The sequence below is a fragment of the Cavia porcellus genome, unplaced genomic scaffold (genome assembly GCF_034190915.1).
Source record: "Cavia porcellus strain 051 isolate PalLab524CR breed Dunkin Hartley unplaced genomic scaffold, mCavPor4.1 scaffold_5, whole genome shotgun sequence".
Classification (NCBI taxonomy): domain Eukaryota; kingdom Metazoa; phylum Chordata; class Mammalia; order Rodentia; family Caviidae; genus Cavia; species Cavia porcellus.
The window spans coordinates 88,667,004-88,678,771 of record NW_026947488.1 but is presented as its reverse complement, the minus strand read 5'-3'; positions in this window follow the sequence as shown (position 1 = coordinate 88,678,771).

Genomic DNA, 11,768 nt, shown 5'->3' with positions numbered 1-11,768 from the left:
TTCCTTTCTACAGTTTTTCTTCTCATATTCCTGAAAACCAAAGCTCATAGCTATTAAGAGAGTGTGAAACCATACCCTGGTCAGTAAGGACCAGTGCTTCCTTACCTCCACAACAAGCTGAACGGGGTTTTCATAATTCAAAGTGAAGACACCACCCCGCGTAAGTGCAAAGAGGCCAGACTTGGTGACAGGCAGTGCTCATAAAGCGTCTAGAAGGATGAATCCTTCCACCAGTTTCTCCTACCCCATTTCTCCTAACACAATGTAGAACATATTTTCTTTTTGTGGAACCTGGTATTTTCCTCATAATCATTTTTTACCTATATGACTATTTTTATTACTTATGCCAGTATGCCTAACACTTGCAGACATACTTTATATTTTATTTTAATTAAGTTTTAGAACAGATTTGATAGATATGAATCTGATATTAAATACAAATTGTCAAACTCTTATATGTACTTTTAACACAGAACTGTTTATTTTGCATGCTATGTGTAAGACAAAAGTTAGACATAATGTTGAAATATATGTATGCATATGGGCATATTTAGTTACAGTTTGTCTTATGTTTTAATTGTAATGTACTTATACAATCTTTTTGTAAGACGTTATCTTTTTACATTTTCCTGTAGTTAATTGCTCTCTTAATGTATTCTACATCTCCATATATTATTTATGCATTTGTTTCATGCTACCTTGCCTAATTGTGAATTTATATATGCATTTCCCTTAGGGAGTCTTGAATGGGAATGTATTCATCTGTTCCATAATGCCTGCATATTGCAGTAAGCTTAAAAAGTGAAATATGTTTGCTAAAAAAGATTTAGCATAATACTCTTAGACATTTTTAATTTTTTTTTTTTTGCTTTTGTGAGGAAGAGTAAAAAATTAGATCAAACTTATTGGATGGAAGACAGACTTTTTAAGTGGTTGTTACACACAATTTAAAATTTTTACAAATATATTTGAAAATTATGGCAAGCAAAACAAATAGGAAGACATGGAAAATTTTAGTATGAAACTGTTTAAAGTTTAATAATAATGTAATTATCTTTCTGTGATATTTTCTAATTAAAAATAGAAAGGTTAGCTTTTAATTTTCCTTTATTACTTCATCCTAACAAAACCAGAACTTCAGGAATTCTATAAATGTCAGGATATATTGTATCATAGTGCTTGAGTTAATTTAATGAAATAGAATGATGCTCAAAGTGTTATTTTTGAATAATTAATTTGATTTCTGTTGTGTTTTATAATATAGGTCAGAAAAATATTTTGGTGGAAACTTAATGTACAGTTTTTTATTCCAGTCTCCTAATTCATTCAGACTTCCCAATGCAAAATGCAAATTATCTACACCAATCATTTTCTTCAAAGATAAAACACTTGTAGAGTAAAATTTAATTTATTCATTGGTAAGCATCTGAGGACTGGGCCTTGGGAAGGGTGTTGAATCCTTTTCTTTGAATACTCCCTCCTGGTATAGTAAATTCATTTCTGGGACATCCACAAAGAGCTGAATTAATTAACTCTGAGATATACATTAGTGATTCAGTATGAATTGCTGCTTTTGTTGAATTTTAAAAATAAGACACTGGGTAGCTTATAAAGAAATTGATTTATGTTTAAACAGAAATCTGAAAAAAATTCAAATTAATTTATTGTTTTCCACCTATGAAAGCTTAATTTTAAAATAAATATATTCAAATTTATTTTAATCTGCAATAAACATAAATCACATTAAAATGTAAGTAGGTGTGGTACACATGCATAACGATTAAATTCCTCACATGAGGTTGATTCCTGTATAAAATGCATCTTAATTATGTTTAAATCCCCTTCCCCTTTTCTGCCTCTTGCTTTTCTCCATGTTTTGGTCTCTTTCCCTTTACGAAGTTGTATCGAACTTGTTTTATCTATCATTTACCTTGCTCCTTATTCATATTTCAGTTTGTCAAATAAAAGAAGCCAAGTGATATTTAAGCTTGTGTGTCTAATTTATTTTACTTAACCTTAGGGTCTCAGGGTACATCCATCTTCCTACAGATGAGTGGAGCAATATTGCATCCTTTGTAAACACCACTTTTTCTTCATCCACTCATCTATTGATGAACATATAAGCTGCTTCGAAGACTAGGCTACTATGAATGTTTTGCTACAAACATGAACATTATTTTAATAATATATAGAGAGACAGAGTATTTTTTAGAGAATATAGTCATCCAGAAAGTTAGTAAAAAACTCTTAACTACATTAGTTAATAAATAGATGTGCTAAAGTCATTTGAATTTATAGAGAGACAATAAGAAGTCATTAGAAATGACTGTAAATTGCTAATATTGGGTGGGATACAGAAAAGAGTCCAGTGAAATGGGCTGCAGATTTAGCTCAGTGGTATAAGCACCTGCCTGGCGAATGCAAGGTTGTGAGTTTGATCCCCAGCACAAAAATAAATAAATAAATACAACTATTTTTAAAAAGTAGAGTGAAGATTGGAAAGAGAGGAAAAGACTTGTTTTTCTAGGACCCTTTTTAGTTCATAATTGTCCAGTTTACCGTAATCATATATAATTTATTTTTTCAAAACTATGTATTTTATATTTGGTGATTGCAAAATAGAGACTTAATTATGAAAAGCACAAAAAATAATTTTTGTCCTGCACATTTGTATATGACAATAAGACATTAAAATTCCATGTTCAAATATGCATGAAATTAAAAACCTCAGTTATTTCTAGTATTGATTGTACCATATAACAACAAGAGGCAACCAACCAGTCTTTCTGGTAAATCACACAAGCTGCACTGGCTCCAGGGAGAGAAAAGTCAGTTCTTCCCACGAATTGGCCATGCTAGGATTGGGAGGATCCAACAAGAAGCCAAACAGCCTTTTTGTTAAGCAATGCTAGCTGTGTGGCTTCCAGGAAGAGAAAAATCAGCACCTCCTGTGAACATACCAGCACAAAAGACGAAAATGAGCACCCTTCAACTCAAGCAACCTACTGGTTCTGAGGACAGGCTGAGTTGATAGTAACTAAGGGTACGTAAAGCAGCTAACTGCTTGTATTGTTTGGTTGTATTGTGTTGCAGGCCTGGGGCCAGTGGTCTGAGCATCTCTTGTCTGAGGATGACAACATGCAACATAGCAAATATGTGGCATTCCTTCTATCTTGTATTTGAAATGCAATGTGTTTATAATTGTCTTGCTTTGTTCTGATTGTTCTGCTTTATTCAATATTCTGTTTTGATTGGTTTTATCTGTTTTGTTTTTGGTTTGATTTTGCTGTACCTGATGGAATGGACAACTACTGTGAAGATAACAAGATATACTGTAGTAGCTATTGTTACTTTCCTAGTATCCTGCTTTGAATTCCTGTACTAGTTTTGATGCTTTGTTTTGATTGGCTTTGTTCTTTTTTGTTAGATTTTACTGTCTTTAAATATAAAAAAAATTAAAAGTTAAAATAAAAACAATGACACAGCTCTTCTTCCCTTGCATAGTTCCTCTGGCCTACTCTGACATATGTTATATGAGTAGAGGTCATTTGAGCAGTGAACACAGATGCAGGAGAGGAAGCCAAGATAGACCTACGTGATAAGAGAAAGCTTTATGAACTGCACTCTTGTGAACTGATTGATATTATTATCACTGCTTTACTGTCTTTATGTTTTCTCTCTGTTCTTGTTTTCTTGCTTGCTTGCTTGCTTTCTATATTGCTATGAATCAAACCCAAAGCAGAGTATACGTGTGCTAAGAAGCATTCTACAACTCCAGAGCATATTGCAATCAGAAAACAGAATCAGAAGTCCACACATCTATATGCTGGTCATTCATTCCTTGGATGAATATACTCATTCTTTTTCTTCATCAGTGCTTTCCATGTAACACATAGAATCCTTTTTTCTTTTGTACCTGGAATTGAACTCAGAACCTCCTGCTTGCCACGCATGTGCTGTGCCACTGAAATATATGCCAGGCCCCTAAGACATAGAATTTTAGAATAATATTCTTCACTTTGCAGGAGAATAGAATAATGAATTACTTTGCTGTGGGAAAGGATCTAGTAACTTTGTATCAATCAGAGATGAAAGATCACTGAAGCAGTGGCTTCTCAGAAACGCAGAAGTTTGCTGCCAATCTTACCAGGGTAAATGGCATGATGAAATGGATTACATACAGTGTTACTGGATTGTTGCAAATGTAAAATCAATACAAATTTACTTAGAATTTGACTATATCATAGAGTAATAAAAATTATCTCATATGAAATAACTCATTTTGAGTTTCCTAATTGATGAAAGATAAGGACTAGACACTAGATTTGTCTTAAAAGAGGCATGAAAATTCACTCCATGTATTAAAATTGTTCATAAAAATTTAAATTTTAAGTGAGCTTTTTCTATTAAATGTATAACTTTGTTAACATGGGTTAAGTTTTGGACACTCGGCATTTGGCTGATTTCCAGTGTCTACTCAGATAAATTAGAAACGGGTTTTATAATTATCCTGAGTTTTATAAAAGATAATGTCTGACAATAGTAAGTTGGAGTTCAAAACTTAATATAATTTTATAGTAAAGAAATGTTCTCATTGTTTCTCTCAAAATTTATTTTTACTATTCTGAGAAAAAATGAAAAATAGAGGACACAATCCTTCACCATATTTCTTTATTCATTGTATTAGTATGTGATGAACATCAGATAGCTAGAGGTTTATGTTTTATTTAAAGAATTATAGTATTTCATTGCCACTCCCTGCATCTGCAGGAAGGAGTTCTATCTGGAGCATAGTTCTCTTGTTTATGTGTGACCCATTCCCTTACCATTTGCAACTTATCTTTCTAAAGTGATCACAAAAAGATGTAATGATGATTAACATGGTGAAGGAAAGGAGAATGTGCTCCAGTTATGACTGCTTTATGCAGTTCTTGTAAATTGAAGTAACAAATGGTGTCCTCCTTTAGCTGAATCCAAGATAATCATACAACATCTGCCTTCTGTTTTCTAACTCCATTCATAGAAAGGAAATGCTGGCTTTAAAATTGTTCATCTTTTGAAGTGCTGCCTTTTTCTATCTGTTCCAAATCTCCTCTTCTTGTTCCAAGGATTTATTTCATGAGACATTTTATTTGACTATTCAATACTAACAGATCTAACATCATTCTTTATTGGAGGATTCGGACTGAAAAAAGTCTCTCAGTGTCTTAAAAACCTGAGCCAATATGCTTGTGGCTTAGAAAAAAGTCAAAACTTATAGTCTTTAAGAAACAAACGAAATGGCTCATATCTGTGATTTTTTAGTATCATTAATTCCCTTTTTCAGACAATACTTTGGTGCCTTGAAATGAGCTACACTGTGGCTCATTCCATATGAATTTCATCATCTGATGTTTGAACCCTAGGAAACCCTTGACTCTCTCCTGTTGAGGTCAGTTGTAAAAGAGTGCTGACAAGCAGGAGAGGTTGCCTTGTGTGGTAAATTATGAAGCGTGAATCTCCACCCTGTAACTGCCTTGTTAAAAGAATATGATTTTCATCTTTATTTGGGGGTAGTTTACTTTATAGAAGTTGAAAACAATCAGAGACCTTGAGGATGTTTAAAAATTAAAAAGTGGATTTATATATGTACTTAATATATTATATTTGCGTTACTATATAAAACACACTGGGAACTTAGTGGCTCAATACAGTAAAACTAGCTCACAGCTTAAATGGGCTCGACTGAGTGGGACAGTCCCTCTGCTTACGGATTTGTCCCTGACCCAAGACTGCAGTGTCACTGAAGGTTCCTATTCTAAGCTCACTGCTTATTATGAAATGGTTCCGTCTGACTATAAAGCAGAAGTCTTACTGCCTTTCTAGTTTACAGGATGCAATTCTCTTCTTGTAATGGACATCACCATGCCCTACATGTGGCTCTCTTTCCAAACCGCACTTTGCTCCTTCATGGCTGGCAGGGGACTGTCTTTTGATTTAAGTCAGGTCTTTAAGAAAGGGTATGTTTGTTTTATAAATTCACCTTATTAAACAGGCCCACTTAGCACACTTCCTGAAAGATTCCTTTGTCATAAATGTTAGAATAATCCTCAGAATGTATCCTAACCTCTGTATTGGCCTTGCTTACAACTGAGATCAAAGAGAGTTTACTTACAGGGCATGTACTGTAAGTAAGCTTACAGATACTGGCAGAGAAGAGATACTAAGAACTCTTTCTACTACCAAGTACCAGTTGGGATAAAATAAATGCCTAAACATGAGGCATAAAATAAACTTATGAAGTTGAAATTACACATATGAAATACATTACGTACAGTTTGAAGATAAATGGAGATGAGAAATGATAAAATGGGTCTTCAGAGGTGTATTGCTCAGTTCTAGGTTATAGGAAAGATGAGAATGAAAGACTATTTCCTAAAAGAATGAGTTGCATGCTGTAATGAATAGTGAAAATGTAGGAACTCTTCCTAGGGCCTAGTTCATCCAATAAAGTTAATGATGAAAACAGAGCCTTCACTTAAAGAAATTCAGTACATTCTGGTTGTTTCATAAATTATCAGAATTATGTAAATGTTTAAGGTGGCTACAATATGGCCTCCTTGCCCCTTTGATATACTCTCCACACTCTACCCTAGAGTGCCCGCTTACCAGAAGCACAGCCGTGTGATGACAGCACTGAGCTTCTAACTGGGCTTGTCCAACCAAAAGCTGTCCTCAGGTAGGGTTCCTGTGGGGTTTGCTATCTCACTGCTGCGAATACACTTTCCAATCAGCCGTTGCATACCTGAGTTCCCACAACCAGTTCCTTCTCACTCCTCCAGTCATAAGAATGGGAAAGCACTAGAAGAAAACTCCTAGTGTTTTTCTTCCCTTGATCAACAGTTCAGAATTTTCATATGAAACTGAATGAAAATTAGGTAATTTGGTTGTGCCATCTGGGTATTAATTTTCTGCTAGGACTTGACTGAAATCAGAATCAACACAACTGAAACTATTATGGGAAGATTACTCTGGCAGTGATGAATATATACATTCAGCAGAAAGAAGCTGAATATATTAGCATAACTAAGGCTACTTATGAATCATCAATGAACATGAATCACATGTTACACATGCAATATATAATGTAAAGATAGCAACTATAAAATGTAGCACCTCGCTAAACATAGGAGATGCTGGAAAAAATAAAAGGAAGTTTCAGTATAAAATATAGTAACTTGCACAATGGTCATTATTTGGTCAAATTTTAGCAAGAGAAATTAATTCAGTTGTCATTATACTAATGAGTATGTTTCTGGGCAAGTACATCTCAACATGATGAACATTTAAATAGATGAAACAAGTAGGTAGCTGGGACGGTGGATATGGCCTTTAACATGATGGTTAAGGAAAGACTTATCAGTTTGTGAGCTCCATAAAAAATGTGATAAATTTGAAAGAAATCACTATCCTGAAAAAAAATTAATAGCAAAGAATGGACATTCATGGCCAAAACTTTAAAGCATCTATTCATACACAAATTACAAGTAAATTTCAAAGAAATGAAGAAATAGCATAAATTCAAAAAATAAAAAGAAAGAAAAGAAAAGGAAAGCAAGAGATAAGATATAAAGATGTTACAGCTAAAAAAACACACAGAAGCTTTTGAAGAAGCAAAATATGGTTGTACTGATACCAGGTGAGACACTTACCTTGCGATAGTCCAAACTCATTGAGACATTCTTCAGCTTTCTCCATCAATTTATGAATACAAAGCTATTTATCTTACCATATAACCATGTCTTCTTCAGTATTAAACCTGTTGGAACTTACAAGCATAAGACATCGAAAGATAATAAATTCAAAGTCTTGTCAGAGGCCCAGTATTTCATTTGTTGATTGTAATAATTGAACCAGAAATTCATAACTTTAAAATTTTATATTGTGAAACCCAATCAGACTAAGTCACTTAGGAATTTATTTGATGTAATGTCGAAAATGGGGTAATGAAGATTCATGTGCCAATAATGAATCATGTACAAGATATATTTAAGATGTAGCAGTGCATGTAATAAAAGCAATTTGAGGCAGAATACTGTCATGTGAAGAAGAATCTATAGACATAGGAGTCATATGAAAATATTGGTATTAGATTAATTACTTATTATTGAGACCCATATAGTTACCTTGAATGAAGAGCACCTTTCAGGAATTTCTTCAAGCCTAGTCTTATTAAATTACTTATTGTTATTTCTCTACACACACCTTACACAAATCAGTTGTATCTGTGCTAACCTGAAGGCTACTTGTCCATTTTGAACAATCGAAAGGAATTCAACACAGTGGGGAATCCTAAATTCACTCTCTTCCACTCTTTCTCTTTGTCTATCTCTTTAGATTAAATATATTCACATATTTATTCAGATGTAAACCTAAAGATATAGATAAAATTTATGAAATAGATAAAAAGTTATAAAAATCAAGTATAATAAAGTCAAAACAGGAAATGCTGGGACATTGCTAAGATATAAAGTAAACTAAATCTTTCCCACTCCAAAAAGACTAACTAGTAATTCAATGACTAGACAAACTTAATAAAATGTTTTCAGTGGTAAATTGTAGAGTCCCTGGGCTCAATCTCCATGATCGATACACTATAATATAAAAGCAGAAATGCTGACAGGTAGAAAATGAACATGCCCCAAAGTATTAATCATCATAATTAACATAATAATAGTCCTTAAAAATAAATTTCTGCATTCCTTCTTCCCCAAGTGACATTTTTTTTTTTTTGCTATTTGAGTTCCATCTTACCCTTTAATCAGCAAACCATGTATATATCATATTAAGTGATCCATGCAGATCCATGTTTATAGCAGCACCATTCATGAGAGCTACATCTTGGAAGTGAATTATATGCCTGTGAAGAAATGAATGGGGAGATGATGTGGTCTTACACAAAATAGAGCACAATTCTGTTGTAAAAAGGGACAAATCTGTAGGAAAATGAATATACCTTAGGCTCACAATTTTAAGTGATACAAATAGATGTGTAAGCATAAATAATTACAGAGCAACACAAAAGATAAATAATAGGACACGGAGACAAAAGGCTTTGAGACAAAGGGATGGGAAGGGGAAAAAAATGTTTTGACATTTTGTTTTCCCATTACTATGCCCTCAATTAAATAAAAACAGTTATTTCTATAATTACTACTATTATATCTTTCATAAATGTGTAGTTATATAACAAAATAAAAGTGTCAAAAAGTTTTAATAAATAATTGCTTCTCCACGGTAAATAGTCTAATATAGTTCTGTAATCTAAAGTAATTATAATAAACATGCTATATTCTAATTGAATTTCTAATATAAATGGGAATAAATGATACAAATTTAAGTGTAGTCATTTTTTTACCATATTTGTTTGATTTTGCTCTTTTAAAATAGAAAATCAATTGTAATTATTTCAATAAGAGAGAAGGTGTCTTTACTAAAGATAAAACAGACTAAGGGAGAAAAGACATTGCATTAACATGTTTGAAATTTTACACCATGGTCAGTTACTTGTCCATTTATATTTGATTCCTATAAGCGATAATATTTCAACGACTACTAGGAAAATCTTTAGTATATCAAAAATAAATTGATAACTGTGTAAGTTTGTATGTATGTTTGTGTATATATATATGTGTAACGTTTCTTTAAATTCTTATTAAGCACTCATTCAATTCTGAGATTGCAACATATTACAAAATCAGATTTGGCATCGTATAGCTGCAGAATATGACAAGATCTAAAAACTTTAAAAGATCATGTAAATGAAATTAAAACATTAACACATACTGAATAAAGGAATTCTGAAATTCATTAGTATTTACTTTCATCCATTGTTTTGAAACTACTTAGTTTAACATTTGCAAAGCACTGAAGATTCAGACATGATCTTGGCAGTTTCCCCATATTCAAAATTTTATAAATTAGTAAAACTTACCAAATAATGCAAAACTATTAGAAATTAATATTTGAGAGTTTGCTAAAGTACTAAATATAATTGAAGCATACTTATCATTATGCAATATAGTAGACTTATAGTTCTATATTCGTATATATTTACATTTATACACGAAAACAGAGCTGACATGTGTGACTAGTGTGTCACACATGTATCTAAAAGAATTTAGATACTCAAGTGATTTATTGATAAAAATTGGAAAGGTTTTTCATTTAACATTTTAAATATTTTTTATCTATGATCTTCTCTGCCATTGCTATTTTGTTACTGAAAACACATATTCCACAGTAAAAGTCACCTGAATGTTTTTAAATTCAGTTTTTAAAAGTTAAAATGTGGGTATAGTTCCTGCTTTCCTCTGAAATGTGAGAGGATATTAATTTTAATGGATACAAACTGTTGATATATGACAGAGGATAAACTGATAGATAATTAAATATTTCTTAATTTCTGTTTTACAATTCTCAATGAGAATAATTAGGAACAAAAATGATCAGAAATTTTAAATTTTATCTTATATAAAATAAACTTGTTAGCAAGGAAATGGTGATGAGAATCTACTTAATTATCTACTTAATTCATCTGTATTGTATTTATACATCAACTAGACACATTCTGTATCTGTGTTCCTGTGTGTGAGATCTATGTCGTTTACTAAAACTGGAAGCTGCGCAAGCTGATAAATGCCTATATCTCTGTACTGAGAAGGCTGAGAGAGGAGAATCAAGTTTCAAGGTGAGCCTCATTTATTTAGTCATTCCCTGCCTAAACAGAACAGAACAGAACAGAACAGAACAAAGCAAAAGTTATTTATTTTCTAATTATGCTTATTTTTAAATTTACTGAATCTAAATATTAGAGCAAAGTGAATAATAAAAGCAGTCAGTTTGATTAATTAGGGCTACTTCTTCAAATCTGTCTCCTGGTCTGCTGTTTTACCATAGGTACTAGCCTTGCCTTTGTATAGCCCTTTCCTAATGTACAATGTATTACTTTATAGTGAAAAGTCATCTCAGAAGCACATTTGAATTAAGGCCACAGGACTGATTGCAGTATATGTTCCAGAATATATACATTTCATGAGAAAAGAGTATTATTATATGTTGTTTAGATACTTTGCATCTGGATTCACAGAGAAATTAATTTTCTTCCAAATTCATTAGTTACGATGGCTTCATTAACTATAAGGATCAATTCAGTCTAAGACTTGATTTTCTTTTAAATGGATATAATATTCACTTTGTAGAATTGTCATAATGATAACATGAGAAAGTGCACATAAAGTGCTTAGCACAGTTTCTGACAAAAAGTTTATGTTGAGGATATAGTTAAATTTTATTGAATCTATTCTCTATAAAAGTATAAAGTGACAGATAATTAAGAAATATTCACATAGTTAGATCAGCACTGAAACTATGACAAGGATATGCTTGAATATTACATATACTAGATTTTTTTTCTACAAATGTACTTATTGATGGATGCATGACTTGTCCACATGCCTCACTGAACAAGAGACAGAATGTCTCCTTGAATCAGCCTAGCTGCTTGGTTTGCAGCCATTTGCATGAATTGTCTTGGTTGCACAAATGAGAAAATGATAACTTGTAGCAACTAAAATGAGAGAGAATGAATTTCATTGCAAATAAAGTCTTCTGTAAGTTTGGTAAAGTTAATGTTGAATGTTTTATTGCTTCTGTTACTGGGTTAATGATTATATTTTTCTTCAGCATGGATGCTTCTCCTGAGACAATAGTTACAGCATGCATTTCCT